The 24,311-nt window shown below is 46.9% G+C and overlaps 1 pseudogene; it reads right to left on the bottom strand.

Moving 5' to 3' along the window:
* Window positions 1-2,750: 2,750 nt before the first annotated feature.
* Window positions 2,751-24,203, bottom strand: LOC121568458 (annotated as a pseudogene).
* Window positions 24,204-24,311: the final 108 nt, after the last annotated feature.

The following is a 24,311-nucleotide window of genomic DNA, read 5'->3' as shown; positions in this document are numbered from 1 at the left end:
TTAAGTTAATGTGTGTATATATATATTAAAATGAATTTTAACTAAAAATAATGACCAAACCATGTCTTTGTATTGCTGCACTGTACATCTCCATTTTCATATAGAAATATTTTGTATATATATATAAAAATATTTATATCACTATGAAGAAAGTTACAGTCTGAATGTGGAGCTCTTACTCAGGAGTATGGCTGCTGGAACTTATCTATGGCAATAAACCATAGACTGTAAAAAATATCAAACAAACAGACCGGAATGTCATCGGTGTCTAATTCAGTAGGGCACAATGTACCAAAAGGTTTTGCAACGGAAAACTAAAATATGCTTTCTTTTTGGACACATTCAGGTAGAAACTCCCAGTTTCAAAACGTTTTCTCACATTCATGTGTGCCTACCGAACACGACCCAGGGCCCAGTGGTCAGTTTCTTCTGCTCAGAGTCTTTGTTCAGGGCAAGTGTCACTGTCTTTCAGACTTGGAGGCTGCTCCTCTGCAGTGGTGGAGTCTCTGTGGCTTTGCCGCACTCATAATCGTGTACACACCCCTCAGAAAGAAAATGACAGCGATGGCTGAGAAGTAGCTTCCATAAATGGTGAACTGCAAGAAAGAGTGGAGAGGTATAAAGCTTTTTCCTTACTCTTCAGTTGTAGGGCTAGCAAGCAGGTCTTATTATTGTCCTGTGACACTTGAGGTGTTAACTCACCTGTGGGATGATGCCCAATGGATGTGATGAAAGTCTGAAGGACCAAAGCCCCAAAATTGTTTGCTCCGAAGATCAGTGCAGTTTCTCAGTAGCAATTTGGACCTGGAAGGAAAGAGGGCACATGTTTTTCCCTCTACCAAATATTAATGGGTCATTTCGTTACATTTCGGATCTAAAAAGGGGTCCACGTCCCAGGCCATTAGTTTTTTGAGATCCAGCTATATCCCACAATCTAAAATTAATATAATAAATAGATGAACACCATGGGGCCGATTCAGACCCAAATGATGCGCATGCAAATGGTTCTTTTCTCTACTCCACAGCCAGCTTTTCGTTCAGGATGGAGATCACAGAAATGTAGGTTTGGCAGAGGTGTCTACAGATATGCTGTATTCTGACCTTGGCTTAATTCCCTTATAATTCCAGCACCTTTACGCATGATGAAACGATGAATAACATTGAGCAACCTGTCTGTTCTAAGTGGAGCAACATCTAGGCCTACTTTATTTTTCCCAATAGAAATAACACCATTCTCCATGCACTGTAATTTACAAATTGATAAGTGCTAGGTAAATAAGTAAGTTGTTTGGATAAGGGGATTGTAAATATATTTTACCCTATGATCGCTGGAGACAAATGTAAAACCAGTCATATGGCAGAAAACTGAAGGATATCAACATATCAATTTTCCAACAGTGAGGTTTATGAAATGCTGACCTTATAACCTGCAGGGATGAATTTGGGAGACCCAAGCTATAGGCTTCTGTAGCCATGAGCAAATGACCGAGTTTATTTATGATTTCTAGAATGTTTTAATTATATGCCCAGACTTTTCACTGTATTTCTTTACAACTTGTATCGTGTTGAATATTAGCCACTATCGGTAGCCATCGTCAGGTATACCAATACATTTATAACTCACTTTACATTTTGCATCATTCCATTCCATTGTTTGTTTACCTTTCATCTGTGTGGTCCTCTGTAGCTCAGCTGGTAGAGCACGGCGCTTGTAACGCTAAGGTAGTGGGTTCGATCCCCGGGACCACCCATACACAATTTTTTTTTTTAAATAATGTATGCACGCATGACTGTAAGTCGCTTTGGATAAAAGCGTCTGCTAAATGGCATATTATTTATTATTATATCTGTCACATTAGTGTGGTTGTTCCTGAGGATCGCTAACAATAGTGGATCATATTAGGCTAATGTATTACAAGCAATAATTTGGGACATGTAGCCTATTTGAATCATTATGGAACTCAGACCATATGTAGCTGTTTAAATCGTGCATGGTTCACGATGACTGGACCGTTGTCATCACAGTTCCATGATTAGTGAGGATTATTAAGGTAGATTTATAGGAATACGGTTCTACCTCTATTGTACCCTTTCCTCACCTTCCAATATTTAATGGATTGAACAATTTAATATGTAAACTTTCAGTATGAATCAAACCAAAGTATTTTTGATTTACCAATATATTTAGTGTGTAAAGGCACACTAACCTTATTTTATTTATTTATTATTATTCATAAATTCTTTCCTAACCCTAAATAATATACAAAATCAGAGGATTTTTAAATCTACCAATTGGTGCTTAAAAGGAGACTAATATGATTGTATTTACAAGGCTTTCTTTCATTGATCCGTAATATTCTGAATGTTCTCGCCATATATTCTAGTGACTCTGTGGAGAGAATTCAAATTAAAGGTACACCAAATTTAAAGTGATAGCTTTAGATAAATGTACTGAAAACCCTATTGAATGAAAACTCCGCAAGTAGGTGGGTTTTCAGAGGTTGAATTAAATGTGCTCAGCGTATGCAAGGGAACCATGCCTGCAAATCCCATGTATGCACCTGCATAAGGTAAGTCTGAATAGTTACTATTGAGAAGGCTTACATTTCCTAAGTTTGAATCAGCCCCTATGTCATTTCCAGATTTGCAGTGCTCATCTTTTCCATTAATTTGGACATGAGGCGTTTAGCTAGATCTATCTACATAACCAGACGGCAGTAATTCTCAATTTATCATTATTATATTTGCACTCACATGGCTATGGTGATAAGCAGCATGTAGAGGCACTTGAAGACAATGTCGCCAGCGTAGCAGGCCCAGATATTGGCTGTGAAAGTCATTGTGAAAAGGGCTGCAGCTCCCAGGCCAGAGAATTAACCCAGAGCCAACTCTCCCCACTGGGCCCAATCCACCTGGGTGAAACCAATACCATAGGCTGTCACTGCTCCTGCAAGGAACACACAGTGCTCTGAGCCCTAACATTTTACATGACGTTGCTATATACCATTGTAAGGTGTTAGACTGTTGATGATTGATTATTAATGCCTGACAAGCATCTACAAAAAACAGATGGTCATGTATCCTGTTTGAGATGGTTTACTTGAGAGAATAAAGGGACGTTCTTGAGCTCCATATGCTGTGTTCATCCTTTAGTCTTACATTTTTCAAAAGTTTGTGTTTTTGGTTGCAGCGGTGGGATGCAGTTGTTCAACAAGTATATTATTATTCTGGCTTTATCTAGCTCTATTTGTGATATTTTACCTTACCTCGCTGGCTTGCTAGCTTGCTAGGTAATCAATCCTCTGACATCCGCAATGTTGTAGACGATAACGATAGTTACTGGGTATGTAATTCCAGTTCTATGAGTGGAGCAAAGCGCCTTAGCGGGAGCTTCGCTGCTATTGGTTTACCCCGCTGCCTAGGCAGTGCAGCCTGATAAGAAAATGATGCACGCACCAGAGCATATGAGTGGAGTGGAGCGGGAGCGAGCGTGGAGCGTGAGCGGACGGATTTTGAACAGAGCGCAGAGCGGCATTTTTAAAAGGACGGAGCGTCGCCCTATGTCCCGCTCCAATTTCGCTCGCTCACACCACGAGTCTGAAGCATGCTCAAGCCTGACCCAGAATCCATCTGTTTAATTTAATTTGTGTCGTCCATTAATTTGTATTTTATAGAGCGAGAGGAGCAGCAGCAGCAACAAGAGAAAAGGGGTTGAGGAATTCAAAAGTTTATTCACTGCACGCAAAGGCCCAACCATAACAAGGGAGAGAAAAAGAGAGCTGGATGTAGCATTTTTGAAATGATTTTCATGGACTATGAACCGCTGAGTAAAGGAGAACGCGAAGGGATGCAACACTTCGCCAGCGCAGCTCAACCGGGCTACACTCCCCAAGAAACTATGATAAATCAGTACTTTACTTTGTCAAATTTACATCTGAGATGCCCCATTCACATGCTTCAGCTGGCGATCAAAAACGCCGTTAACAAGCACGACAACATTAATAGGCTGTTAGTGAAAGTCGGGCACCTGGTGAAAAGTGTACGCAAGAGCACAGAGGAAACCGACCAATTAGGTGTCCGCCCCACAAATGCCTGCGCCATTCGATGGAGCAGCCAGCTGCGGATGATTCAGTCGTTCATCCGGTTGTTCCAAAAAGACCCGTTATGGTAAAACAAACTCAAGTCTAATGTTGCTAACATCACCCTGAATCAAGTACGGCAGCTGACGCACCTTGTCAGTGTGCTGACACCACTAGCAGACCTCACAGACAAAATGCAGAAGGAGCTGGGGAACCTGGGGATGATCCTCCCTGCTGTCACAGAAATCAAATCCCTGCTCACCGATTACACTCACGCTGCACTTCCAATGGGCATCGCTGCTTTTGCAGAAACATTGGCAAACAACGTGTCAATTCGCTATGGAATATACTATACTGATTAACATCTCATTTTAGCGTCAGTGTTAGATCCCCGTTTCAAGACAGAATGGATAATCCGAGATGAGTCTGTATGCAACAAATTCGGGGAGATAAAGTAAGGCTGTGGTTTAAGCTAAAAGTGAAATACATGCAGATTTTGTTCCTTTTTTGGAGTGAGCGGGGGGCGATTTGAGTGGAGCGCGATGCAAACTGCGTTGAGCGCTGAGCGATAATGAGCGGACTGGCCTGATGTGGCTTTGAGCGGGGGGAGCGGAGGGGTGAACAGCTCCGTGAGCGAGGAGCTGAGATTCTCACCGCTCCACTCCGCTCATATGCTCTGGCACGCACTCCAGCCAATGGGAGACCAGCTAACCCTATATGTTGGAGCACCCCCTATCCATCAGCCTCCCTTATAGTCTTCAGTGAGACCCTGGTGGCCGGCAGAGCCTGAAGCCCACTCCTTTCCACTCATAGAACTGGAGTTACATACCAAGTAAATATTGTTCTATATTGTGGAGCTCCGCCCCATAGGGGGGGCTTCGCTCCTATTGGTTTAGGGTAGGGCAGAGCAAGCGAGCCGGAATGTACTCCCTGCTGGTCCTAACACTTCCCACATAAAGAAAAGGAGTACTAAGTGTATATAGCTACTGTGTCCTCAGTCAGTCAGTCCGCCGCACCTAGTCAAAGACTGGTGAGCAGACCAAAGGTCATGGACAAACTGAACTCTGCAGACCGTAATCATGACCCCTTACATATGTCCCACAAAGAAGGCTGTCCAAGAGAAAAATCTCAGCAGCCCACCAACCCGGTCCCTCAGCCTAAGCCCTCTCAGTACAGACTGAGCAAGAGAGAGCCCGAGGACATATCTAAGAGATATAAACGGATAAATGGGGATGGTGTCGACCACGACACTGGCGCACAAATATCCCTGATCCCCACATCCCTAAAACGGCAAGTGGAAGCCGCAACTCCACGTGTGGAGTGGGCCCTGATGTCCGAAGGCAAGGGACACCCTTCTGTCTGATAGGCTATCTCAATGCAATCGCAAAGCCAGTGAGACAAACGCTGCTTGGAAAGTGGCCTACCAAGCGCAGCCGCGCCATAGCAGACAAACAGCTGAGGCGATGACCAATGTTCCCTTTAAGCTGCATGGGGCTCCCCTGGGACTGCTATGTAGAAGAAATATCAGCCTGTGCAGAGAAGCACGAGATTGACCTTCACTCAACTTTCTAGTTTTCCCCTTTAGTTAACACTATCAACGTTTCCCTCTACTGTGGGAATTGCCAATATTAGCCACTTTCAATGCAACATACCTAAACAAAATGAACTATGCAACTTAGTATGCAAAAGAAAACTATGATCGATATTTTCTTGTAGGCAGAACGCACCGGAGTAGGATTCTATTGCATTGACAGGCATGACTCAGCCCATACTCTACAGACCGGTGCGGCATAACCAGTCAGTACTGCAGTATCCCTATATGCAAATAGACCATTGCCATATATGGATCTGTGCCATTCACTTTGAACTGGACTGTGTTCACAGCATGAGTGGTCGGGAGGAGATGCACTTGTTTTGAGATCAAAGCGAGAGCTTCATGTAGCCACGTGCACATTAGTTCATATTCTTTGCTAGTAAGTGAGTTATTAGCCCAGTTATAGTTCATTTCTAGTCAGCAATGGGGGAAGTGGTTGCTTCCTACAAGATCACAAAGCGTGTGCATTTCTAGCCATCTTTGAAAAGCGAGTCAGGTAAAGATGATACATTTTTTCTGTCTTAAAGGGGCAGTGTTGTATTTTGAGACAGGGTTGAATAAGCTAAGTAGCCAATAGGCAGAGGGTAGCACAATTTGTCTGATTCTCTGTAATAATGGTATGGGAATAATAGTTAACTTTATTTTGTGGTGGTTTCAAACAACACATTCTCAGTCACCTCCTTGTCTGAAGGACAAGTGAATAAACAGGTTAATGTCAAGCCCTGCATATTTTTTTCCAAAAGTCTCACGGAATGTAGGCCTACATTGAACACCACACATTGGCTGGTACTGTAGGCTGAATGAAAGAACAGCTATTTCCATGTTACAATGTATGGGATGCATTTTCTCCATTGATTTTGATGGTAGGCCACTCTGATAGGTCTACATTATGATCAAATAGCCACAGTAGCCTACTTGACCACTGTTATAGCTAACTTAAAGTGGGTACAGCCTCAGTGTTTACCAGAAGTTGCACTGAATTTTCACAAAGCTCAAGTTTGAGCTCAGCAGACCAGAAATTTGCTCAGTGCCGAAAAGAATGTGATTAGAGGGAACATTGGCGATGACTGAATTACACACAATGCGCGAACTGGACACAGACGATGGAGCTGTACCTCTCTGGCCCCTTCATGTGGAGGAGGGGAGAAAATCCATAGCTCCAGGATCCGCGATCTGCCTTTTAATGGTGAGACAGTCGTGTCGACAGAGCGCACAGGTCACTGACAAATTTGGCAGAGTTCAAAGCCAGTAGCAATGCTGTCTTTAGAGACAGCATTTTCAATGGATTCTGGGCTAATGGCTCTAATGGCGGCTTACAATAGAGCTCTGCTACCCGACCCGTGCCCGACGGGCCCCGACATTATACATTGGGTTATGGCCGGGTAGGGCCTGATTTTGTTTTATCAATAACTAGGGTACAGGTAGGGCTCAGGTATCACTAAATTGATCACTAACATTTTGAAGCTGGGCCATTTGTGCATGCTCTGCTGCGCAGTACAGTAATATCTGACTAAGATCATAACATGGTTTCAGAAGTGCTTCAACCTCATCAAATATGAGACAGGAGAGATTACTTCATAGAAAATAATAATGTTCCTTGAGTTTAGCGTGATAAAGCAGCTAACTGCTGTCTGATGTTGCTTCATTGAGCAGCCCAAGCGGAGCTGTTGCTATAGATACTCAGACTCAAAGCTGCCGCGAGCAGAGCGCATGCAGAGCGAGCTGTGTGCAGGGAGCGAGCAACGGACAGAGAGGTGCAGCTAATGGATTTACTAACGGAGGAAGTTATTTCTGATTCCGGGCTTCGGGCAGGGCCTTAAAGTGGGCAGAACCAATCGGGGCCTGGTTAGGGTAGGGCCTGAATGTTCCGCGCGTGGATAGGGCTTAAAATGTACGTCCGTGCAGGGCTCTAGCTTCCAAATCTCCTCAAGCACCAATGCCAAATCCCACTGTGGCGCCGTGTCCCCAACAGAAAATATTTCTTGAAGGGGTGGCTAAAAACAGACACCCTGCCAAATCCCTCATAACAGGCAGAAATCACTGAGGCATACACCTTAATGGTGGATGGCAAAGGTTGTCTGTCAAAGAGAAATTGCAGAAAAAAGAACTCTCCACCCGGCAACACATCGGGTCGATGGTTTTACTGTCGCACCAGCGTGTGAACAATGTTGGGGTGCAGACGCGACTCGTCGTCCCGAGGACCCCCTCGGGACTGAGGTCTGTCCCTTCGTTGAGCTGGCCTGGAATGTGTAGTGATGTCAACAAGACCTAACTCCTCCCTGGCGGTTGATGTAGGCCACCGCAGTTCGATTGTCTGGTCAGACCAACACGTCACGACCCTGAAGCACAGGGTGAAGTGTCGCAGTACCAGCAGAACTGTTTCCAACTCCATGAGGTTGATGTGACACTCCAATGGAGGCCACACACCTCCCACTGCCAGAGTCTGACATGTCCCACTCCATCCCGTCAGAGACGCGTCTGTATAGACCGGGATGTGCGAGGGGATGCCAATAGTTCAGATCCGCTCTGAGAGAGTGGAGAACTACCAACAGACGACAATGATGATGCACCGGATCTAGTTGTAGCTGGGTGAACCACTGCTGTAGTGTGCGCATGTGCAGGAGCCCCAGTGGGACCACGGTGTGGGCAGACGACATGAGCCCTAGAAGGGACATGACAGAGTGCGCCGTCACCGTGCTTCGGATGATACTGACTGAGGGCCAACAGAATCGCAGATTTTCGAGGATTAGAAATCCGTGCCATCATGGTCGCAGTGTAAAACTGGAGACCCAGATAAACAATCTGCTGCACGTGTGAGGACCGACGCTGGGAGATGAGAATCAGGTACAGGGAGTGAACATTTAATATAAACAGACATGCAGACACGGGGATCAAACTGGGGAACAAACCGATTTAGAAGGGGCAATCAACAAAGTGAAGGAGTCCAGGTGAGTCCAATGAGCGCTGATGCGCGTAATGATGGTAACAGGTGTGCATAATGATGCCCTCGAGCGCCAGGGAGGGGGAGCGGGTGCAGGAGTGACAGCACGCTCTTTTCCCAATTCTCAGCGTGAAATGCATCACCAGCCAGGCTGTGTGTGCTATCGCCAGCTTTGCTGACGGGGTGAGAACCTACAGGTCGTCAAAGTAGGCCAGCATCCTGACTCCTTGGCGACGTAGAGGCTCTATAGCCGCCTCCACACATTTGGAAATGGTACGAGGTGCCAGGGCATACTCGAAAGGCACCCTTGTGTACTCATACGCTACTTCCCTGGAAGGCAAAGCATAGAAACCTCCTGTGACACGGAAGCACATGGAAGTATGCTTCCTTCAGGTCGATGCTCATGCAGACGTTTTTTTGTGAGCATGGGGGAAAGGCTGTTTGGGTACGCTCTTGTTCAGTACACGTAAATCCAAAATCAGCTGCACGCCCACGTCTTTTTATGGCACGAGAAAGTAGGGCGAGTTTAGATCTTTATTTCCTCTGCTCCGGAGGAACTACTGTAATTGCCTTCTTTGCAATCTCTTTGTTCAGAGCTGCGACCTTCTCTAGAGATGCCATCACCGTCTCCACGATTCCCGTAAAGGGTGGAGGGGTACAGTGAAATTGAATAGCGTAATCTCGCCTCAACTTCCGGTATAGCCAGGTGGGCAGAGTACTCCCAATAATTCTGTGAAAGCGGGAGAGTGCGAAACTGAGGAGTATTCAGTAGAAAACGTCTTTATTCCCCTATGGTCCTGACCACTGCTAAATGCCGACTGTATAACAGTGGCACAGCCCAACTTCCCTATAAACACACTCAACTTTCCCCCCCAAGCACACATGACATAGGTCATGTGGGTCTGCAGTAGCCTACAACGTCGAGTGTCTTCTCCATCAACGGCAGGTTCGTAACTAAGTCTCTGGCGTGCTTCTCTCTTCAAGGCAATTGTCAGTCTCACTGAAGAAAAATGGAGACTGATGGATAGGAGGCGCTCCAATATATAGGGCCAGCTGGTCTCCCATTGGCTGGAGCGCATGCATCATTTTCTTATCAGGCTGTGCTGCCTAGGCAGAGTGGTAAACCAATAGGAGTGAAGCCCCCCCCATGGGGTGGAGCTCCACGATATAGAACCATCTGATTACATGTTTGTGAACTTGCACAAGCTGCATTTGAAGTTGCATGTGATTGTATCCATTGCTAGGTAAACAACAAGGTTTCTGATGAAGAACTGCACAATATGGTCCAACTGCGACCCGCGTCCAGGGAAAGACCGCCCAGGGAAAACCAACCCCCTCATTCCATTGGCTCCTGGATGCTCCTCTTGGACCGCTCAAGGAAAACCAGCCCCCTCTTCCCATTGGCTCCTGGATATTTCCTCATTCTACGGGTCTACAGAGTCGGATTTCACTTAGCAGCAGAACTACTGCAAGAGTTTGGTTTTGAAGCCGGAGATGATGAGTCGGAGTCATATTTCACTGTTAGTTTTACACAAAAAATAATTGTACCGTTTAATTTTTTTACTTTTACCCCTTTTTCGTCTTGTCCCATCGCTGCAACTCCCCTACGGAGTTGGGAGAGGCAAAGGTCGAGAGCCACGCGTCCTCCGAAACACGACCCTGTCAAGCCGCACTGCTTCTTGACACACTGCTCGCTTAACCCGGAAGCCTGTCGCACCAATGTGTCGGAGGAAACACCGTCCAGCTGCCAACTGACGTCAGCTTGCAGGCACCCGGCCCGCCACAAGGAGTCGCTAGAGCGTGATGGGACAAAGAAATCCCGGACGGCCAAACCCTCCCCTAACCCGGGTTGACGCTGGGCCAATTGTGCGCCGCCTCATGGGTCTCCCGGTCACGACCAGCTGTGACACAGCCTGGGATTGAACCCAGGTCTGTAGTGACACTTCAAGCACTGCGATGCAGTGCCTTAGACCGCTACGCCACTCGGGAGGCCGACTGTTTATTTGTATTGAAAGTACTTATGATGAGTGTACTGTTGCTTGAATGTGTTGCATGCATGTGCTTGCTGTGACTGTCACCCCCTGACATTAGCGAGACTATAGTAGCTACTTCCCACACTGTTGCGGGACTGCAGTGATTGGCAAACGGGAGCGAAAGACATTGTGTCCCGGTGATGTTGCCATTCATGCTTTCCCAACTGAGTAGACTGTATCATGGTGACATCTAGACGACTACCAATATGAGTTATTTCTTGTGTAAGCTGCTATCCTACTTGAAATATAATCCTGGGAGGGGCAAAAATGGGCCACGTTACTAGCTACCGCCGGCGACACCGTGATACAGCTGTCCAGTGGGAAGCACCTCAGATCGACAGGCATCTCGATACAACACTGGTGCACTGGTCGCCATGTTAGTTACCGCTGGCGACACCTCAATAAAACACTGGTGCACTGGTCGCTATGTTAACTAACTTTGCCTCCCTGGTTGGTCCATCCCTGGGCTGTTCTGGCCTGGCACAGGATGCGGGTCGCGGTCAGACCCAACTCGAACTGCGCACACAACATTTCATGACGGCACCAGGAAATGGGTCTATAGCGTTGTTGGCTTACTCACCAAATAGGTTGGACACAGCTTCCACCCCTCCATCGTAGACTGTGAAGTTCTGGGATGGCTCTACGTGCTGCCACAGCACCTAAACATAGTTCATTGTCTGGTTATAGCCACAGATGGCCAGTGCCCACCACACTGACCAGTACAGTAGCTCCCTGGTAGAGTAACACTGGAGGAAGTCTCTCCACAGCTGGATAAGAACCTGGCTGCAGCTCCTAGCTCTCACTGGCCCCTCAGGGGACTCTGACATTTCCCCATCATCTGCACACGTCCCCTCTTCCTAGTGCCTCTGGTAGTTCTTGGGCGTCCATTTCTTCTACATTTCCAGTTTTATGCCTCTCCTGACTCCGATGGAAGAACATGCTTCTCTGTGGCATGGGCAGGAAGAGGGAAGTCACCAGGGCGATGGAGATCAACATCAGGGTTAGTACCAGGATGTTGTTGTAGGACATGAGGTTGAAACTGACCAGCAGCTGTCCCAGCACAGATCCCATTGTGTAGCCTAGCAGCTGTACACTACAGCAGTAGGATGTAGCTTTGCGGTAGTGTTTCAGGTCCACTATGCTGTAGATGTATGAGAAGTAGGCCACCTCGCTGGCTGTCACCACGGCGTAGGCAAACTGCATTGCCTGCATGGCTGCCACTCCCTGCAGCCAGAGCAGCATTGCTGTGGTAACAAAGAGGTTGATGCACTGGAACACCACGACGGGCTTGTAGCGCAGCCAATCGGTGAGCAGGAAGACGGCACCAGCACAGCCAGGTAGGAGTATGTCCACACAGGGAAAATCTCATTGGTCACCTGAGGTAAATGGTAATGATGTCAAAGACTGGTGGTGCATTCGTACGCTATCGGAAAGTCAGAGATACGATTTCCCGAGTCGGAAAGACCCACTAGAATGATCCTCCAAATCGGAGTTCCAAGTGGGAAACTCACACCAGAATGAGTGATGCTGCCTGACCTTTCACCTTCAGATCAAAAGATGACCGACACAGCCATTTACATCCTTAATAATGTGGATAATGTAGTTAGTTTGACCAATAGTCTATGTTTTGACACATTGTCAATGTAAGCAAGCTAACTCATTTATTAGCAACATTAGCTTGCTTAGCCATCTAGTTTCTCATTGGTTGAATAGTTTTTCAGATTTCAAGCACTCAAATGCATTCATGATGTCATCCAGAGTTCACCAACTGGGAGCTACGAGTTCCCGAAAAGCATTCGAACGCACCATCAGTGGACCCTACCAAGAATGTTTTCTTATTATTTCTTCACCTCATTCAATACATTTCACTTTTTTATCATAACCCCTGGTACATTGACTCAGGGTAACACTTTACTTGACATCAGCGTCATAACACATTATGACACAGTCATAAGATGTCAGAACAGCTGACATAACTTGTCATAACCTGTCATAATATGGTCATTAAACATACAGCATATTTAGACCTGTTATGGCTGGTTATGACACCTACATAAGAGTGTCAACCCACAAAACCTACCACGGTAGTTATTTCATGGCTGGTTATGACACCTACATAAGAGTGTCAAAACCTACCACACAAGGAAAAACATTCATGTTTTACAACATGTTATATAAAATGTTCTGAAATTGACCATTATTTAATTATCATTGTAATTGCCACATTGATGTTTTATTATCTCGCTGTCATACTGTGTTCAGTCTTGCCTAGCCATCTTGTTTCAAGAGGACCACAATGGAAATAAGTCCCAGATGATTTTACTCATGTGCATGTATGGCTTTTTCAAGTTTTATGTATCCTTGTTTTTTTTTTATGGTCGAATTAATAAACTAAACTAAACTCGAGATCGGTCTCGAAACCACATATTGAGTGTCTCGGTCGTGTCTCGATGTCGGATACATTTGTCCTCGGGCTTGACTCGGTCTCAGACAGTGAGGACTCGCAATTCCTTGCCGAGACCAGCGGTAAAAAAACCTCATAATTATCAGCTTCCATTCAGTCAGCGCATTAAACCGCTTCGCCAGGCCAAATATATACACTCCTTTCTTGAAACAATATCTTAAGAGCCTTTATATCTATTGTAATGACCCAGCTGGGTCATAAAGTAAAAGAGAGACGGGCACCAGGTGTACAGGCAGAACACAGGTTTATTCCTGAATGGGCTATTGTTCAGGCCACACCCCACGCCGCTAAACCTCGAACATACACAAATATAACATGTCAAATCAAGGGTCCCGAACAGAAGAGAGAGAGATGAGACCGTAACCCCTATTTAAGCATTCCAAAACCCCGCGGGATTACCCATCATACCCCCCCAACCTTTCTATCTGTCCTGGCATATTTAACCCCTGCTAGCACCCATGAGAACGATAACACACCCATGAACACAGAACACAATACAGGGTCGTTACATAGCCCCCCCCTTTCTAAACCCTAGCCCCTAGGGTTACAAAACAAAATCCTTAAAACGACCCGGAGGTCGCATCAGTCTCTTGTGCCTCCCTTGACTCTCACTGGTGGACCCCCAGAACACTCATCTGCCCCAATGTCATTTCCAGCGCCCTCCGAAGAGGCAGCCCCCGTCCCAGGCTCAGCTTGCACTAGAGTCTCCTCGCTAGACTGTCCCCGTGTGCTCACATCAGAGTCCTCACTTCCATTCCCTACCGTTTTCCTCCCTCTGTAGGGCGCCAATCGGTCCCGGTGGACCACCACCTTCCTGCTCCGTGGGGGAACCTCCACCCGGTACGTCACCTCCCCCACTCTCTCTATCACCAGGCACGGCCCCACCCAGGCACTGTCCAGCTTTGGGCACCGCCCCTTCTTGCGCGTGGGGTTGTGAAGCCACACGCGTTCTCCCGCTCCAAAGTGCCTCCCCCTAGCGCGTGAGTCATAGTGCCGCTTTTGGCGCATCCCTGCGTTCTCGAGTTGCTCTCTTGCGAAGGTGTGAGCCGCTTCTAACCGGTTCTGCAGATGACGAACATAGTTCGGGCCAGGCAAAACCCCGTCGTCGTTATCAGGAGGGTGGCCAAACGTCAGTTCGGCTGGGGTGCGCAACTCACGACCTAACATTAGTAGCGCTGGGGAGCACGCAGTCGATTCTTGAACAGCCGACCTACATGCCATAAGAATAAACGGTAAGTGGGTGTCCCAATCTCTCTGGTGTTTTGAGGTAACGATAGCCAGCTGTTGTGCTAATGTTCTGTTAAATCTTTCCACCAGCCCATCACTCTGGGGGTGAAGCGGAGTAGTGCGCGTCTTCTCCGCGCCTAACCGTCTACACAACTCTGAGAACACCCGTGACTCAAAGTTTCTCCCCTGGTCGCTGTGTATAGACTGTGGCACCCCAAACCGACTGATTATTCCCCCTACCAATGCATCAGCTACTGTTTCTGCCTCCTGGTCTGGGAGAGCGTAAGCCTCTGGCCACTTGGTGAAGTAGTCCATAGCAGTTAGAATCCACCTGTTACCGCTGTCTGTGGTTGGAAACGGTCCAACTATGTCTACCCCCAGTCTCTCCATGGGCTCCCCTACTGGGAATTGTTGTAGGAGGGCGTGTGACTGACCTGGAGGTCCTTTCTTAGCAGCACACTCATCGCACTGCCTGCAAAAGTCCTCCACATCCCTCCTGTGCCTGGCCCAATAGAAGCCTTTACGTACGCGCTTTAACGTTTTGGAGACCCCAAAATGCCCTGCGCCTACTCCCCGTGAAGCTGCTGTAACACGCTCCCTTGCAGCCTTTTGGGAACCACTACCTGCCACGTCATTTCTCCAGTAGCTGGCTTTTTCCACCCCCTCTGGAGCACTCCCTCAGCCACTCTAAGGACTGAGAATTTAGCCCAGAGTCCTTTGGTGACTGGTGATAGAGGGGCTACTTCCCCCCATGGCGGTCGTCTTCTCTCTTCCACCCACCCCAGCACAGGACGCAGCTCTGCGTCCTCCTCCTGGCGACGCCTCCACTCCCCGACGTCCACAGCTTCAAGCTCCCGGCGCTCTGTCACCCTCAGCTGACTCACCGTGGCGGTGACTCCCTCCTCCATGCACAGTTCCCTCTCTCGCTCCACCCGTTTGGCGCAGTACCCACAGCCGTCCTCAGCACACGGGCGGCGGGACAAGGCGTCTGCATTGCTGTGGCGAAGGCTGGCCCTGTGCTCCACCTGGAAGTCGTAGGGTTGCAGCTCCTCCAACCAGCGGGCGATCTGACCCTCTGGCTCCTTGAAGGAGAGAAGCCACTGCAGGGCGGAGTGATCCGTCCGCACCACAAACGGCAGGCCCCCCAGGTAGTACTTGAAATGGCGTACTGCTGCCACGACAGCCAAAAGCTCCCTCCTTGTCACGCAGTAGCGTTTTTCAGCCTTATCAAAAGTTCTGCTGTAATAAGCTACTACGTGCTCCCCGTCAGAACCACGCTGAGCCAGCACGGCCCCCAAGCCCTCATTGCTTGCGTCGGTGTCCAGGATAAACGGACGGTTCGGGTCTGGTGAGGACAGGACAGGGGCCTCCACCAGGGCACGTTTTGAGGGCCTCAAACGCCCGCTGGTGCTCTTCGGTCCACTGAAAAACAGTGTCCTTCTTGAGAAGGTGGTTCAAAGGAGCTGCTATCCCCGCAAACCCTTTCACAAACCTACGATAGTAGGATGCCAGACCCAGGAAGCTCTTAACCTCTTTTTTTCCCCCTTGGAATTGGCCACCCCTCACAGCCTCCACTTTGTCTGGCATCGTGCTGATACCCTCACCACCCAGCTGATGACCCAGGAACGCCAACTCCCTTTGCATGAAATGGCACTTTTCCGGGTGTAATTTTAGCCCCGCCCCCGAGATCCTCTCCAGCACTCGCCTAAGTGCCCCCAGTGCCCCCTCAAACGACGTGTCGTGTACCAATATGTCGTCTAGGTACACGACACACTCGTCTCTCGGAACCCCCGCCAGCACTCTGTCTATGAGCCTCTCAAAGGTGGCAGGAGCATTACAAAGCCCGAAGCACAGCACCTTGAACTGCCAATGGCCCCTATCCGTGGAGAAGGCCGTTTTTTCACGTGCCCCGGGCGAGAGGGGCACCTGCCAGTAGCCACTGCACAGATCAAGGGAAGAGAACCACGAGGACCCTCTGACGTGGTCTAGCGACTCATCGATACTCGGTATGGGGTAAGAGTCTTTAGTGGTGACAGAATTTAGGCCCCTGTAGTCCGCACAAAACCTAAGTTTACCCCCTTTCTTAGGCACCATGACGACCGGCGCGGACCATGGGCTATCTGATGGCTCAATGAAATCAGCCCCGCAACATGTCAGCAATAGCTGTGGCTGCTGCTTCCCTCTTGGCAAGGGGAATGCGACGGGGCCGAATTTTAATGGGTTGGTTGTCCCCAGTGTCGATGTCGTGCTGAACCAGGTGCGTTTGCCCTACCTCATCTTCCCCCCCAAGCGAAGCTATCTTTAAAGTCAAACAGCAGCTGCTTTAACTGTCTCTGTTGTCTCTCGTCCAGACCTTGACAGTTTTTCAGCCACACAGCCTCAACGGCGTTGATAACTTCCTCCTTCCCCCGTCGGGCTGATGGGGTGAAGGAGCCAGTGTGTTTTGGGCTACTGGGATGCCTGTGCTTGCACCATTATGGGGAGTGAAGGTCGTTGCCGCCGGGAGACAGCTGCTGGGATGGCACAACGACCAAGGGAGCAGCCGGGACGACCAGTGGAGTTTCGGCAAGCTTGGAGGAAGACGGAGGGACAGCCCTGCCCCCTGCTGGCCCTCCCGAAGGCGATATTCCCACTGTGGGCCCCCCCCGACAGCCTCAAAGTGCCCGAAGCTAAGTCCAACTGAGCCCCACAGTTTTTCAAAAGTCCATTCCCAGTATACAGGGGTCCTGTACCGCTGCTACCCACACCGGACACCCCACAGTTCTCCCCCCACAGTCACAGACAACCGACACTTCCCTAACATGGGGGCTAGCTCCCCCGTGACAGTCCGTAGCTGGACAAGGGTCGGCTCCACCCGCACCCCAACAGGTAGTATGTCTGGTCTCACCAGGGTTACTGTAGAGCCCGTGTCGACCAGGGCCAAACATTCCACCCCCTCTACCTTGACGATGACATTGCAGAAGTCCCCAATGGTGGTACGTCCCACCACAACTACCGGACTAGGAAACACGGTGGCAGCTACACCCTGGGGAAGCAGGTCCCCACCCTCTTGCCTGCGCTGCTGGGTACCTCTTCTGCTTACTGTGGGTTCGGGGGCGGAGGGGTGGGCCCGCGATGCCCCCTGCGCGAGAACCCGCTGTCGTTTCCCTGTTGACTGGAGAATCTGCCACACTCCCGCTGAATGTGGCCAGGCTGGCCACAACCCCAGCAGACAATGGAAGTTGAGCTGACACTGCGATGTTGTCTGGAGCCCCTCTCAATGACAAGCGAAGCGGTCTTGACTAACCCGCCCAACTCGTCGACCCACTCTGGTTTGGTGACCTCCGGCACCCTGGCCGCCGCTGCTCTCACCTCTGGTTGACTGGCAACCTCCACTCTCACTCCCTCACCCCAGATCAGCTCCCTCTTCCTGGCTATCTCCACTGCAGCCCGCAGAGATGCTGGGTCCGACATCTGAACATGCTTACCCAGTTCGGTGGGGGAGAGCGCTCTAATAAAACTGTCCCGTGCCAGCTCGTCTTGCACCCCAATCGGCATAGTTGCATAAGCCCGCCTGGTCAGGCTCAGAATATCACTTGCCAACGCCTTTAATGATTCCCCCTGAAGTCTCTTTTTGTTATTCAGTTCAATCCGCAGCATGTTGGGCTGTGCATCGCTGCCGAAACGGCCCCCCAATGCCTCCACTAGCGCACCGTAGTCGCCCCTCTCGTCCGGGGCTAGCGTTAGCAGGCATTCCGACGCCTCCTCTGCCAGGCTCAGGGCAAGCTGTAACCCTTTCGTCTCGTCAGACCACCTCCCGGCTCTAGCCAACAACTCGAATTGAGTGAAAAATCTTCCCATTTACCTTGTCCATTGAACTTTGGAAGTTTAGCCGCTACCGTGGCTAATGGCAATAGGGGGCGCTGCCATCTCTGTTTACATAAGGAGGCCCAGCCATTTCCGCACGCGGTGACGTCGATATCTCCGTCGCCGTGACGTCTGTTCTGGTCGAGCGGTTTGAAGGAAAACCCGCCCGTTCTGCCATCTTGCTGACTGACAATTTAACTTCCGCCATGTGGCTCTCCAGCTCTTCTACAGCCGTCATCGCCTGACCCTCCCGACCGGGTACACCCGAGCCCACAACGGACACTTTGTCCGACTCTTCCTTAACTTTCCGCCTCGCCCCGATCATCATGACCGTAGATGCGAGTCACGCTAAAGCTAACCACGGCCTATACTGAAACAGCTAACTCGCCTAATCTCGATCTATCCCGTCAATCGAAAGCACTTCTGACACCAATGTAATGACCAGCTGGGTCATAAAGTAAAAGAGAGACGGGCACCAGGTGTACAGGCAGAACACAGGTTTATTCCTGAATGGGCTATTGTTCAGGCCACAGCCCACGCCGCTAAACCTCGAACATACACAAATATAACATGTCAAATCAAGGGTCCCAAACAGAAGAGAGAGAGATGAGACCGTAACCCCTATTTAAGCATTCCAAAACCCCGCGGGATTACCCATCATACCCCCCCAACCTTTCCATCTGTCCTGGCATATTTAACCCCTGCTAGCACCCATGAGAACGATAACACACCCATGAACACAGAACACAATACAGGGTCGTTACACTATTACAGACATGTTTGTGCAGTGGCGAACCTATAGGCCTTCAGTGTTCAGTGTGTGACAGGTTCGTGATTCTGAAAGGACAACAACCATAATACCAGCGCACTCATGTAGGAGAGTGCATTTTTTGTAAAACACAAAGGGCCGGTGGTGTAGTGGTGGGTATATGCAGGTATAAACCGTATACCCACTTTTTTTTAGTGGGCATTGCTTATACTCACTTCTTAATCTCTACTGATGCGTATCAAAGTAGTGTAGTGGGGGTACACGACTTAACAATTATGTAGTACAATAGAGAAATCATGCACTAACAGGCTCACCCAATCAGATTGTTGTGGACTTAGACCATCATATTTTTGTATTTTTTCTATTTAAAAAAGTGTGGTTTTTAGAGTGGAAATCTGAAAAATATATAGGAAAACGCATATAAAAACATAGTAAAACATAGGATTTTTCACACAGGGTGCCTTTCCTTCGCTGGGCGGGCCTTTTGGGAACTTTCTGGCAATTTGAGGATACCCACTTCTCCAGGCACCACTGCATAGGGCCGATTGAAAGACAGCAGTCACACACAGCATGATGTTAAAGGATAAGCAGTCCATAAACTCTGACATAATAAGCCGGTAGGTACCAATCCTAACAATACAAAAACACAACCATTAAGCGTTTCCCAATCTAAATGTACAACTATTACTTCCCATTTCACGTTTAGCACACAAAGTAAGGTTGTAAATCACAGCTGGCCTGGTACATTGTTTGCTGCCTCCATTCGAGATGTACTGTTTCAGTTTCAAAGACGGAATATTCTGGACAAAAATGGACAATTGTAACTAAAGCTGGGAATGACAATACAATCAAAATAGCAAGGGCAAGTCAGTCATAACTAAATTTACAACTATTACTTCCCATTGCAAAAAAACATTTCACGTTTAGCACACAAAGTAACCGGCGACCTTAAGTTTAAAGTGAAACTGACAGCGTTTTAACTACTTTGCAGATATGAAACAAACAGACAATCATAATATCAGTAAAACATATCCAATTCCCAGTTTATGCTACAAAACCAACTTTATAAGAGGTTTTAAAAATAGGTTCTATTTGACTCAATGTTCCATGATGTACACTAAGGCATTGTTGGCAGAATAGATGGATGCAGTTCAATGCATGAATAATATAATTCACCAATACATTTCTTGGTAGTCCAACATTTTTTGCTATCAGGTTGTAAATCACAGCTGGCCTGGTACATTGTTTGCGGCCTCCATTCGGGATGCACTGTTTCAGTTTCAAAGACTGAATATTCTGGACAAAAACTGACGATTGTAACTAAAGCTGGGAATGACAATACAATCAAAATAGCAAGGGCAAGTCAGTCATAACGTGGCTAATAGGCTAGCGTATCTATTTATGTAGCAAGCTAAAAACACTGAGGCTAACGTTAGGTAGATAGCTAGCTAGCTACTAGGAGGATGTCATGTCATGCCATTGGAGGAGTGGGGGAGTGACTGACATTTTTCGGTAGCTATACACAGCTAGAGATGCAGGTGTCATTTGGTTAGCTAGCAAGAACTTGAACGACTGTTATACAGTTAGCATATCTCTTGCATTCGCAAATTCACTCTGGCTATCTACTCCGATTTCAGAGCACTCTCCTCTGAGTGTGCCAGAGCGCAGAACAACTGATTAATTTACCAACGTGCAACAACTGCTGAATATGACCGGTGTCAGTAAACAGGCATAAAAAGTAATAGTCAAGAACGCTCTAGATAAAATGTAAACAGCCCAAACAGCTCTGCTACGGCGAGTCAAATAGTCAGAGTGAGGTGTTCTCTCATTTATGTCTGGAAGTAGCTAGCTAGCAAGATAGCCAACTTTAGCCAGTTAGCTTGGATGCTTGTCTGGGACAAGCATGCATTGGCAGGCAAGCTGCAGAAAGACGAGGAGGCTACAATTCAAATTTACCTTTTCATGGTTGTTTGATCAATAGGACTGTAAAGTTCCCAAAAATAAGAGGACTCCTGTGGTGTTTACATATTTGCAGAAATCCATTCAGGTGTATTTTGTGGCTTTTGGCGAATGTGTTCTAATGATCTAAAGTCGCGCTGTTGCAACTGCCTGTAAACACAAAGTCCAGTTCAAAGTGAATGATTGCAGGCCCCTGTGGCAAATGACTTGTTTGTATAAAGGTCTACTGTAGCTCTGATTGGCTTAAGCGCACCGGTCTGTGTAGACTCCGGTCCTGGACAAGACAGATGTTTTTATTCTGTTTTATTTACTGCAGTGTCTATTAATTGTCCAAATGCACGGCCACTTTCCCACTCTATATTGCTATAGAATTTTCACAAATGCCTTAGTTTACGTAATTCCCAAACATTCTAGGAATGTATGAAAACGTGAAAATTACCATATCCTGGGGGTGTATATGAACAGATTTTAATAAGATTTCATGTTGCTGTCAGTTCCACTTTAAATGATAATAAAATAATAATAATATGCCATTTAGCAGACGCTTTTATCCAAAGCGACTTACAGTCATGTGTGCATACATTTTTACGTATGGGTGGTCCCGGGGATCGAACCCGACAATGTTTCACACACACACAAGTTATTTTCAAAGAGATGGCTAACAACAGCATGCACGCTGCAATAAAAAACAGTTCCACTCACCAGATGATGATAATTTGAAACGTAACTTGTTGAAAGTTATTCTTGAAAAGGGAGAAGCTAACAAATTAGCAACAGCATCCTCTTTGATAACATCTGCTGCAGCCGCTGCAAACTAGCCGACAACAAAAGCTAGCTAGCTAGACCGTGGGAAAACTACTGCTCACTATTGCGCAGTGACCTGTTGACCTTCAAGAAGGCAGAAGTATTCATACATTTTTGTAAAAACGGTCCCACTCATTAAGTCAAAATGTGATTGGTTGATTCCACTGTCACTCCAAAGTTTTGCCCTAAAACAGTGGAATGGCAGATGCCTTATCTAGCTTCTGATGGCCTAGCCAATGGCTGACTTAGCTAGCTAGATGTATCTTCCCAGAGACCAGCAAAGACAAATCCTTCAGTGTTAACCCTTTATCTTTTCCAACAAAAACTGAAGAGATTAAATCAGAACATCATTGAAAATAATAATATAATTATCATTTTTTTATTATTATAATCATTATTTTATAAATCCTTAGCCCTTCACTGAAGGCGTATTGTTGTCCACTGTGTTTGGGTTAGTAATAATTTGTAGAGTGGCTTCCCTCAGCATGCATTTTTTTCGCTATTCTGAATGTCTAAAGAATCCATATGTTGTTCCAAACACAGTGGGCATAATGGGACACATGTCGTCCCAAAAGTTATACTTTTGACTCATCTGTCCATGGAACATTCTTCCAAGAGTCTTGATGATCTTCGAGGTGCTTTTTGGCAAAAACTTGAGTCAACTTTTTGGGCAAGATAGGTCCCGTAATGTCTGGCGAAAACCAAACTGTCTGAGAGCTGAAGCTGAAGAGCAGCTGTGTCATGCAGCAAGACAATGATCCTAAACACACAATCAAGTCTACATGAAAATGGTTACAAAGCAACACATTTGACGTTTTGGAATGGCCTAGTCAAAGTCCAGACCTAATCCCAATTCAGATGTTTGGGCAGGACTTGAAACAAGCAGTTCATGCTTGAAAACCCACAAATGTCACTGAGTTAAAGCAGTTCTACATGCAAGAGTGGGCCAAAATTCCTCCACAGCGATGTGAGAGACTGATCAACAACTACAGGAAGCATTTAGTTGCAGTCATTGCAGCTAAAGGTGGCACATCCAGTTATTGAGTGTAAGAGGGCAATTACTTATTCACACAGGGGAATTGGGTGTTGCTTAACTTTGTTAATTAAATAAATAAAATAAGTATAACATTTTTTGTTATTTGTAAACTCAGGTTCCTTTGATCTAATATTAGGTTTTGGTTGAAGATCTGATAACATTCAGTATCAAAAGTAGAGAAAATCAAAAAGGGGACAAATACTTTTCACGGCACTGTAGGCTATTTATATTAGTATTCAAAAGTATGAATTTGACTTTTCTTTTCATTTTCTAAGGTATTATCTTAGCTGTACTGCTAAACTTGATGTAAAGAAGTGACATTTTATATAATTGTGAAATATGTCTAAATACCATATAAGGTTTAAAGTACTGCGTTACAACTAACACACCGCATAGGAGCCTATGCTTATCTAAATCTTGTGAGAAAATACAACAATATTGTCATCAACTATACAAATATAAAATGGAGAATGTTCCAAAGGTCAAACATTTAAAAAAAGAGAGACGGAAGGATATTTACTTTAGGGTCTCAAAACCCATTTTTTGTCAACAAAACAAAAGATAATAGATGGATTTAAACAAACTTCTTAGGCATGTAGAGACACTAACCAAGCATTAGCACATTGAATAACATTCAATTATCAGGCTGTTACAACTGACCCTGTGTAACTTCGTTCCCTGGTCTCCTCATAGATATAGCACTGTTCAAAATCTCAAGTGCGGGAATGACAACATTTTATTGACATTTTACTACTGTAGTAGCTTACCTGTTTCATTGTCTGGTTTTTGTCTGGACCTGTCAGGTAAGGTATGAGGAAAGGTTCTATAGGTTTCACAGTACTGAAGAACCCATAGATGCACAGCAGAGTAGTGGGATAGCCCCATCCTGCCCTCCACCGCTTCAAAGCCTCCATTCTCACAGATCCACAGAGATAGTCACCAGTGTCACCACACAACTTCATGACTTTCACCTGCTGAGGTTTTGCTGCTTCACCTGCCCAGATGAGTCTGCTCTCTCATGTCACATATGCAGGAGTTTACCTGCTCAGATTTAGCTGTGTTACCTGTCCAGGCTAATCGGCTCCCTACTATAATACTATAGAAGTAGCATACTATCCTCAGGTTGTTTGTGTAATCGCTGAGCTCTGTCTGTCAATCAACAGCTTGTTCAAAGGGCACTACTTCTGGTCCCCTCACACACGTTGCTTCTAGAACTGAGACGAGCGCAATGAATCATACCTGCATATCAGCTGTACACCTTATCTTTTTTAGTTTACTTATAGAGTAGTTGGAGTAGGCTAAATCATGCTTATGCAACATGTACCCACTGGACAAAACTGCTTGAATCAATGTTGTTTCCATGTCATTTCAGCCACAAATATCTATGTGATCAAATAGTGACTAAAGTTCAGAGCAGGTTACTGGGCGGAGGCCGGCTAGTGGTGACTATTTAACAGTCTGATGGCCTTGAGATCTTCTTGGCCTTCCTGTGACACCGGGTGCTGTAGATGTACTGGATGACAGGCAGTGTGCCCCCGGCGATGCGTTTGGCAGACTGC

The sequence above is a fragment of the Coregonus clupeaformis genome, chromosome 6, assembly GCF_020615455.1.
Source record: "Coregonus clupeaformis isolate EN_2021a chromosome 6, ASM2061545v1, whole genome shotgun sequence".
Lineage (NCBI taxonomy): Eukaryota > Metazoa > Chordata > Actinopteri > Salmoniformes > Salmonidae > Coregonus > Coregonus clupeaformis.
This window is presented reverse-complemented; position numbering and strand designations above follow the sequence as displayed.